Consider the following 9,301-nt stretch of genomic DNA (forward strand, 5'->3'; position numbering starts at 1 on the left):
AAGTGCCACAGAGTATAACATGTAGTGACCTGGGATGGTCAGAGAAGGCCTCTCCATGCAGGTGATGTTTGAGTTGCCAAGAAGGAGCCGGCTGGGCAAAAATCTGGGGTGGAACTTTCTTGGCAGAGGGAACAGGCAAAGTCCTTAAGGAGGAGTCAGTGTGACCTGTGGCTGTGCCGTCAGTGCCAGGACAGTGGGAGGAGCTGGGGGAGGAGTCAGCCTGCCAGTAAGTCACGGGGAGAAGTTAGGATTTATTCTAAATGCAGATTCCAAGATTCTTCTGGAAACAAAGAATGGAATTTTATTCTTCCCTCGCTGTCTGTCTTTTGGGTGCCTCTTGTTTAGAAATATATTTGAGGGGCTCTCAGAACTGGAAGGAAGAGTTAGTGCCCACCAAATCCCTTTTACCCACTGTGTACCCATTTCCTGGCCGCTGTGGGGGTGGGAGGTACTGCCACAAACAGCAGACCTTTGCCAGAAATACTTGGGAGGTTACCCTACTTCACCCCTCACCCAGGGGGCTGGTGACTAAGTCAATGGAAAGAAAGCCCAGCCTCTTTGCCCCGGGGTGGGAAGACTGCGGTGTTATTTAAAAATGCTTCAGAGCCTCTGAGACTTGCCCTTCCCTGTCCTGCTCCCATCCCTCCCTCACAGATTTCTCCCAAGAGCATGCCCTGAATAACTCATGCAAAACTAAACCCCTGTCTCAGGCTCCGCTTCTGGGGAAGCCACTCTCAGACAGGCCATTAGGGGCCATGTGTTCTTTGGCTTAGAAATTGGGGTTCTGGGATCAGAGGGTTGTTCCTTCTAGCTCTGAAAGTTTCTAAAACTATGTGATTTACTCAGTCACACAGCAAATTAGTGGCAGAGCCAGGCCCACAAATCACAGCCTACAGGCATGGGGGTGGGGCCTGCTTGCTGGTAAGTGTGGTGCAGACACCAAGGTCGCAGCTGTGGTTACCAGCAACTGTGCTCCCAGATCAAGCCTCATCTCAGGTAAGGTCCCTCTCTGCCATTACTACTCCAGAGACCTTGTATCTGGAACTCTACTCCCTTCCCTCTGTACTGGAATAATTCACGCGGAAGTGTGGAAGATTGGCAGCTCAGAGATAATGCATTTTGAAAAGAAGATGCTTGTTAATCCAAATAAATTTTTAATTCGATGAACTTTTTGTCAGGATGATAAAATGAGTTGGGAAAATGCATACAGTGTGATTCTGCTTTTGAGGTCATGAGGGAGCCAGACACCAGGAGATTCCTCAGCTTTTCCAAGGACTGGCTTCCCCGCCCTCATTTCTGCTTCTCCTCACCCTCCACTCCCCGTAATCAGACTACACGTGTTGAGAAACGCTGTGTCTTCTGCAGGTTTCCACAGCAGGGCTTGTCAAAGGTGTGACTCATTGGAGGGGAAGATGACTCTAAACTAAAGAAATAATTTTGCCAAAAGTGCATTTTTTTAAAAAGAACATCCTGGTGGTTTGAGCTAAACTCCCTGATAAGTTGCTTATTTCTTGGAAGACTAGAGGACTCTGTATGATTTAGTAAATGTCCATGCCGTTTTCTAAAGGGTTGGCATCACTTATTGGCTCAGGAAGTTTTGTGGCATAAGTTTGGGGACAGTGGGTGGAGGTACTTCTGAGGAATAGCAGCCACCCTGGAAGAGGCCTTGCCATCCAAGTGGCCTTGGGCAAGTCATTTACTTTTCCCCAGGCACAATTTCCTTATCTACAGACCACAGGTAAGAGCTCTTTGTAAATGCAGAGTCCCAGGCCCCAACCCAGACCTCCTGAGTAAGAATCTGTATTTTAGCAAGATTCCCAGGCCATTTGTACCCACATCACAGTGTGAGGAGCCTGCCCTGGACCAGACTCCTCAAATGTGGTCCTTAAACCAGCTTATCAGCATTACCTGGGAGAAGCAGCTTGTTAGAAATGTAAGTTCATGGGCTCCAGACCTACTCACTCTCGTGGCCAAAGGCAGGGCTTGGAAGCCTGTGATTAAACAGCTTCTCCAGGTGATTGGTCAGCAACACTGACCTTTGAGAAGCCCTGAAGCTCGGGTCTGATATCGATTCTAGCCGAGGCTCAGCTGTGTAGCAGCTGTTGCATGAAGAGCTTGTTCGGCTCTGCTTTGTGGCTTCCTGAAACTCACAGACCGGCACCTCACAGCAATTCTGTGATGTTTTGCCCTTTGCTCTGCCAAAGAGGTAACTGATGTTTCAGGGCGCTTAAGCGAATTGCCCAAGGTCTTTCTATCTCACAGTGTCTCGCATAGCAATTCTGACGTTAGATGTTTTTGGCAGTCGGTGACCTGTTATGGGGTGATAAAACTCCCTGTAAATATTTAACTTTGCCTTTTAATAAATGGCAGAGACTCGTGGAACAAGAGCTGGGGTAGATCTTCTGGGTCTTGATCCAGGCTGAGGAGCTGTTACTTCAGCTCTTCTCTTTTGCTGATTAATGTTTCGATAGATAATACATTCATATGGTTTGAACCTCATGTAAAAAAGAACGAGAGTGAAAGTCTTTCTTTTACTCCTAGTTCATTACTCACCAGCCCCCTCCTCTCCCAGGCAACGGTTTTTAGTTTATTGGGTATAATCTAATTAAAGCCAATCCTTGGGAAAGCTGAGGAATCTCCTGATGTATGGATCCCCTCATGACCCCCCCAAATCTCTGGACTTGCATTATATGCATTTTTCCAGTTCACTTTATCACCCTGACAAAAAGTCTGTCAAATTACAGATATGTTCGGGTTAACAAGCATCTTCTTTTAAGGCTGCACCATTTCTGGGAGATTCTAAATTGCCAATCTTTCGCACTTCAGTGTGAATTATTCTAATACGGGGTTGCTATGCACATACGAGCATATATATATATAATGCTTTGCCACCTCTGCTGAACACATTTTACAAAACCAAATACACGCTCTTTTGTGCCTGTCTTGTTTCATGCTATTATCATGAATATATCATGCTATTTTATTGCGTGGCGAACACTCATGTTGTTTCTGATCCGCTGTCACAGACACTGTACCTGTGGCATTTTGCAAGTGTATATTATATATGTATGATAAATTCCCAGAAATGGGATTGCTAAGTACCGCATGTGTAATTTTGAGAGAGATGCCAACTTGCCCTTCCTGGGGTTCGTTACCAATTTACACCTCCACCAGTTCTGGATGAGAAGTTACTATTTTCCCACATCGTTGCCAATGCATTAAAATTGTCACATAACTCGATTTTTACCGATCTGATAGGTGAGAAACAGTGACTCAACCGAGTCTTAATTTAAATTTGTTGTGAAAGCTTTTAAACTTATAATATGTTTAAAGAGACTGTTTCTCTTTCTTTTTCTATGACTGTCTTAAATATATTCTTTGCTTATTTTAAAAACTGGTTTGTTGCTTTTTTCATTTTTATTTCTGGGAGCCGTTTCTTTATTAGGGAGATTAGCCTTTTGCCTTTGATATAAATTGCATCCAGTTTAGTGTTTTTCTTTTATTTTGTTGGTGGTTTGTTTGTTTTATATACACAGGTTTTATTTTTATGCGGTCAAATTTATCCGTCATTTCTTTTATGGCTTCTGAATATTGAATCATAGGGACAAAGGTCTTCCCCACTTCAAGATAATAGGACCTGTCCTTTTTCTTCTTCTCTTATTTTATGTTCAAATTTTGATCCATTTGAAATTTATCCTGATCCAATGAGGTACAGATCCAACTGTCCCCGTTCCCCGATGGTTATCTTTTCCCTGATGAATTGAGAAGCTGCTTATCACAAGCTTTTTTCTCATATGTATGTAGGCTTATTTCAGAACTTGTTATTCTTTTTTATCGGTTCCTCTGGTTATTCATGTTCATTCATGTTCCCACTGTTTTGCTTACTAAGCTTTACAATATTTAAAAGTATGTTTTAATATGCGGAAGTGCTGCTTTCTTATTTTTAAACCTATTCCAGTCTATTCTTGTTTCTTCATTTTTCTGTTTGAACTTTAAAATCTAAAATCTAAGCACACACACACGTGTTGGTGTTTTTATCGGAATCGCTTGAATAAAAGTTGAAGTATAACACACATACAGGAAAGCCAATAAATTGTATACAAGTTAATGAGTTATCACAAAGTGAACACAGAGTAAACTATTAACCATATCTGGAACAGGAGCCAAACCCTCAGACACCCAAACAGTTACTCCCTTAGCCCCTTCTGCCAGATAATCATCACCCTGGTTTCTTATGTCCTAGATTGCTTTTGCTGTTTTTATTTTTACTTTTATATATATGGATGCTTTTGCATCTGGCTTCTTTTGGTCAACATTATATTTGTGAAATTTACCCATTCTCCTTTCGATGTCCATTGAAGTTCTCAGTTTTCGGCTATCGCACGTAGTTTTTGTGTTCATATATACACATTTCTGTTGGATATTTACTTAACAAGAGGAATTTCTGGGCCATGGGATATGCATATGTTCAACTTCAGAAAAAACTGCCAAACTCTTTTCCAAGTAGATGAGTAACAATTTGCCCTCCTTCCAGTAGAGTCTGAAAATTCCAGTTATTGTCCATTCTTGCAACACTTGGTTTTGTTGATCTTTTTAATTTTATTAATTCTGGTGTGTATGTAGTGGTAATTAATTGTGCTTTTAGTTTTTACTTCTCTAATAACTAAGTTCAGCATTTAGATATATGTATATGTATACATATATATCATTTAAATATCCTCTTCTGTGAAATTTATTGGGATTGCTCTAAATTTACACATTAACTTCAGAGAATGGACATATTTATAATGTTGAATCTTTCTATCTAGGAACATACTATGTCTTTCCATTTGTTTAAGTCTTCCGTGTCCTTCAGTATTATTTACAATTTTTTAGTATATAGCTTGCATATTTTTTCATAAGTTTACTCAGATATTTTATCTTTTTTTTTTGTGGAGTCTTATAACTGGCTATCGTTTGTAGTTGTTTCTTAGTTGATTCTCTTGGATGTTCAAGGTTTATAATCATATTATCTATAAATGGAAATAATTCTACCTCCTCTCATCCATTTTTAAATTTTTATTGAGATATAATTGACATAGATAGGTATACTATATATATATATATACACACTTATATAATGATTTTATATATGTTTAAATTGTGAAATGATCATCACTATAAATTTAGTTAATATCCATCACCACGCAGTTATAAATATTTTTTCTTGTGATGAGAACTTTTAAGATTTACTCTCAGTGATTTTCAAATATACAATACAGTATTGTTAACCATAGTCACCATGCATCCCCCCTATCCAATTCCTATATCTCTAATTTATTTCGCTTCTCTAATTGCATCGGCTAGTACCTCCTGTACAATGATACCAGGCACGTGTGTATCATTCCCGACTTTAGTGGGAATGCTTCTGATGTTTTCCGGTTAAGCAACATATCTTATCATGTTAAAGAATTATCCATTGGTTCCTTCTTTAATGAATTTTTTTTTTAAGGAAAGGGTGTTGGATTTCGTCTATTATATGTTATAGCACATCATCTTTGCATTCCTGGAATGAGTTCCCTTTGTCCTTTTAATGTGCTGTGCCACCCACCCTACTGGAGAAGCTTCTCTGAACCAATAGCTGCGGTGGACTCCTCTGGAGAGGGTCTACGGGCATGTACAGAGTCTGTACATAAGAGCTGAGGTTTCCTTTCCTGACGTGAGGAACTGTTGGTTTGATTGTCTTCTGGGAAACTTAGCTCCAAAGTCCTTCCTGGTGTAATAGACAGTAGAAACCTGGGTTTGCCACTGAGTTAGAAAAAACTGTATGATTCTGGTTTCAGCCTTTTTCAGTTTAGCTCTCTTGTTTTTGTTAACTTTTCAATTCAGAACAAAACATACCCCCAAACCCAAAACAAAACCAAACAATCTTTATCCTGTGATCCTTGGTTTTGTTTATACAGTGCCTTGGAGGATGTCCCAATAGATTTTTAGAGACTCTGGGCTATTATTAAAACTAAACTTGAAATGCACTGCCCTAATGTTTCTCAATAAGGGGGAAAAAGAAAAGGGTCTGGATCTGTAACAAAGAAAACCTTTTGGGTTCTTGGTCACAGGAGAACGCAGTGACCAATCCATAGAAGAAGCATGCACTTGGCAGTTCTGCCCAGTGATTAAGACAATAGCATCTGCTCTGGTTTGTCTGGGCTCAGACCTCTACTCTGTGGTTTACGGCTTTTGTGACCTCAGGTACGTTTCGTCACCTCTCTGGCCCTCATTTTCCTCACCAGAAAGTGAAGATAGTCATAGTTCCTACCTCTCACCTCACTGTGAGGATTCGGTCAATTAATGGCAAGTTCCTTGGCATATTGAAGCACCCCATAAGTGTGGGGGACCCTAGTGGGGATAGGGCCAGTTGGTCTCTGCATTCAGTGACCTTTATGACCTTCATTGACCCTAAACCTCATGCAGATAGCTGCAAGGTGTGCTTAGACAAGTGCTAGCAAGTTCCTGGGGTCAGGAGCTTCTAAAATGAAGCAAAATAATGAAATAAGAAATCTGTTTTGGCAAGTGTCTAGGCTATGGAAAGCAAAGGAATGGAGCTGAAGATTTCTCATGGCTGACATGTCAGATAGTAAATTTGTGAGCAAGTCTGGCCCCTAACCAGACTTTTCTGTGGTCTGTAATTCTGAGGCTCGGAGCTCCCTCAGAAATGAGCCGGTTCGCTTTTGAATGGGGCAAGGTGGCTTTCTCGGGTAGTTATGCCCATAGTCCTATAGTATTTGTGTTTCAGACAATGTAGGGGGCGTTTTTGCAGAGAGAACAACTTTACATGGTGGATGAACATGAAGGAGAGCCACTGGGTAGGGTCCCCTGGGCAGTGCATGGGTCATCCCACTAAGTGTGAGTTCTGAACCGCATTGGGTTGGCTCTCCTTCAGACATTCTAATCTGGTGAAGCAGGAGCCAGGGTGGAGGCTCCGTCATTAGCTTGCTGTTTCGAATGAACTGTTTTCAACATTTAAAATCAGAGTATAATTTACTTAACATGCACAGACCTTAAATGTTCCATTGGATGGTATATTCGTTTTCTAGGGTTACTGTAACAAAATACCACAAATTTGGGGGCTCAAAAGAACAGACGTAGTCTCTCCCAAGTCTGGAGCCTAGAAATCCAAAATGAAGGTGTCAGCAGGGCCATGACCTCGTGGACGTCTCTGGGGGAGGATCTTTCATTGCCTCTTCCTGGCTTCTGGTGGCCGCATGCATTTCCCGGCATTCCTTGCTCGTGGACATGTCACCCCATCACCACGTGGTGTTCTCCCTGTGTGTCTGTTTTCTCATAAGGACACCAGTCATCTGCTATGACCTCACTCTAATTTAACTAATTACATCTGCAAAGACTCTATTTGCAAATAAGGTCACATTCTGAGATTCTGGGTGGACGTGAACTTTGGGGGGACACTATTCATCCCAATACCGACAGTTTTTGACAATCGTGTGTACCCACGTGAAAGCCGCCCGAATCAAAAGCGAGGACATTTCCATCATCCTGGAAAGTTCCCTCATGCCCCTCTACACTCAGTTCTTGTCACTGCCACCCACCTCAGACAACCACTGTTCTGATTTCTGTCACCATAGATTAATTTTTTACCTGTTCTTGCATTCAAGTAAGTGGAATTATATAGCTCATGCTGTTTGTATCTGGCATCTTGCTTTTAATAACGTTTTTGAGATTCATCCATGTCATTGCATGGATTAGTGGTTTTTTCGTTGTTGTTGTTTGTCTTTTTTTGCTGGGTAATATTTCATTGTGCAATTATACCATAGTCTGTATATCCATTTTTCTATTGATGGACACTTGGATTGTTTTCAGTTTTTGGAACCGCATGTTATTCATAATGTGAATACAGCAGCAATACACATTCTTGTTCATTCTTTTTTTTGGATGTAAATATGTATTTACTTTTTTTAATTGAGGTATAATTGACATATATAATATGTTAGTTTCAAGTATAGTACATAATGATTCGATATTTGTATAGATTGCAAAATGATCACCACAGTAAGTTCAGTTAACATCCATCACCATACATCCTTACAACACTTTTTTTCTTGTGATAAGGACTTTTAAGATCTACTCTCTCAGCAACCTTCAGATATGAAATACAATATTATTAACTATAGTCACCAAGCTGTACATAGCATCCCCAGGATGTACTTATCTTATAACTGGAAGTTTGTGCCTTTTGACCCCCTTCACTCGTATGTGGATGTATATTTTGATTTTTCTAGATTAACTACTAGGAGTGGAATTGCCGCGTCCCAGGTCAGATGTGTGTTTAACTTTATGAGAATTGCCAGACGGTTTTCCAGAATGATTGTGCCGATTTATGCTCCCGAGGACGGTGTGCGAGAATTCCGGCTGCTCTGTATCCTTGTGAACTTGGTTGTTTTCTTGGTGACAGTTGTTTTCTTTGATGCATAGAGAGGTTAACTGTCTGCAGAGGTTTCTGTCAGTGGAGCTGTCGCGCTAAAGACCCTCCAGCTACTGACTTCTATCTCCTTCCTTTTTGCTTTGTTTTGTTTTCTTGTCATCCTGTCCTCCAAGGCACCTTTCAGGAACAAAGGTCAGCTGGAGTCCTTTTGTCCACTGTCCCTTTTTCCCAAGAGTGGCACTAAGATGGACACTCTGTTCTTCCACTCTTGAGTCTCCTTGCTTATTGGAGGTCAGAGGTTGGAGGTCAGACTCCTCACAAGGACATCAGCCACTTTCTTGAAGCAGAAGCTGTTTAGAGCATTCAAGTGTCCCATGTGACTAATTGCACATTGGGTTTCTTTCTTTCTTTCTTTCTTTCTTTCTTTCTTTCACAATCAAGTAAGTCTTTTCCTCACAAATCTCTATTGACTGTGCAAAAAGCAACAGCAATAAAGGAAATCATTCAAAATTAAAAGTGAGTGTGGGTGTGTGTGTGAGTGTGCCCCTCATGTCCAGGGTAAGGTCCTGCCTTGTGCCCTGAGCTGCTGGGAGAGGCTCCGGCCACCCAAGACCCTGAGCCGGAATACGCAGGTTGGAAAACAATTATCTTACTTATTTTTATTCATCTTTCTTAAATATATATATAGCTTATATTTATTTCAATGTTTAATATTAGAACTGTGTTGGGTCTTCATTTAGAAGTGTAGTGATTTTCTGTGACTAGAAATATGCCATAAGAACTTAACTGTTGTTTGTATCTATTAGTCTACAATAAAATTGGTTTAATTATACATCGTTTCGCTTAAAGTTGCAGTTTCTAAGAACCTATTAACCATATTAAATG

At 40.8% G+C, this 9,301-nt stretch overlaps 1 protein-coding gene across 2 annotated transcripts in view; it reads left to right on the plus strand.

Moving 5' to 3' along the window:
- Positions 1-273: 273 nt before the first annotated feature.
- IL34 (interleukin 34) overlaps positions 274-9,301 on the plus strand; it is a 35,987-nt gene continuing 26,959 nt past the window's right edge. Inside the window, exon 1 of one of the 2 annotated variants that reach the window (XM_023523636.1) lies at positions 274-996. The gene's annotated coding sequence lies outside the window, so the exon portion shown is untranslated. The remainder of the gene's footprint in view (positions 997-9,301) is intronic. The other variant, XM_011380649.2, reaches the window with a different exon arrangement.

Source organism: Pteropus vampyrus, unplaced genomic scaffold (genome assembly GCF_000151845.1).
Source record: "Pteropus vampyrus isolate Shadow unplaced genomic scaffold, Pvam_2.0 Scaffold399, whole genome shotgun sequence".
Lineage (NCBI taxonomy): Eukaryota > Metazoa > Chordata > Mammalia > Chiroptera > Pteropodidae > Pteropus > Pteropus vampyrus.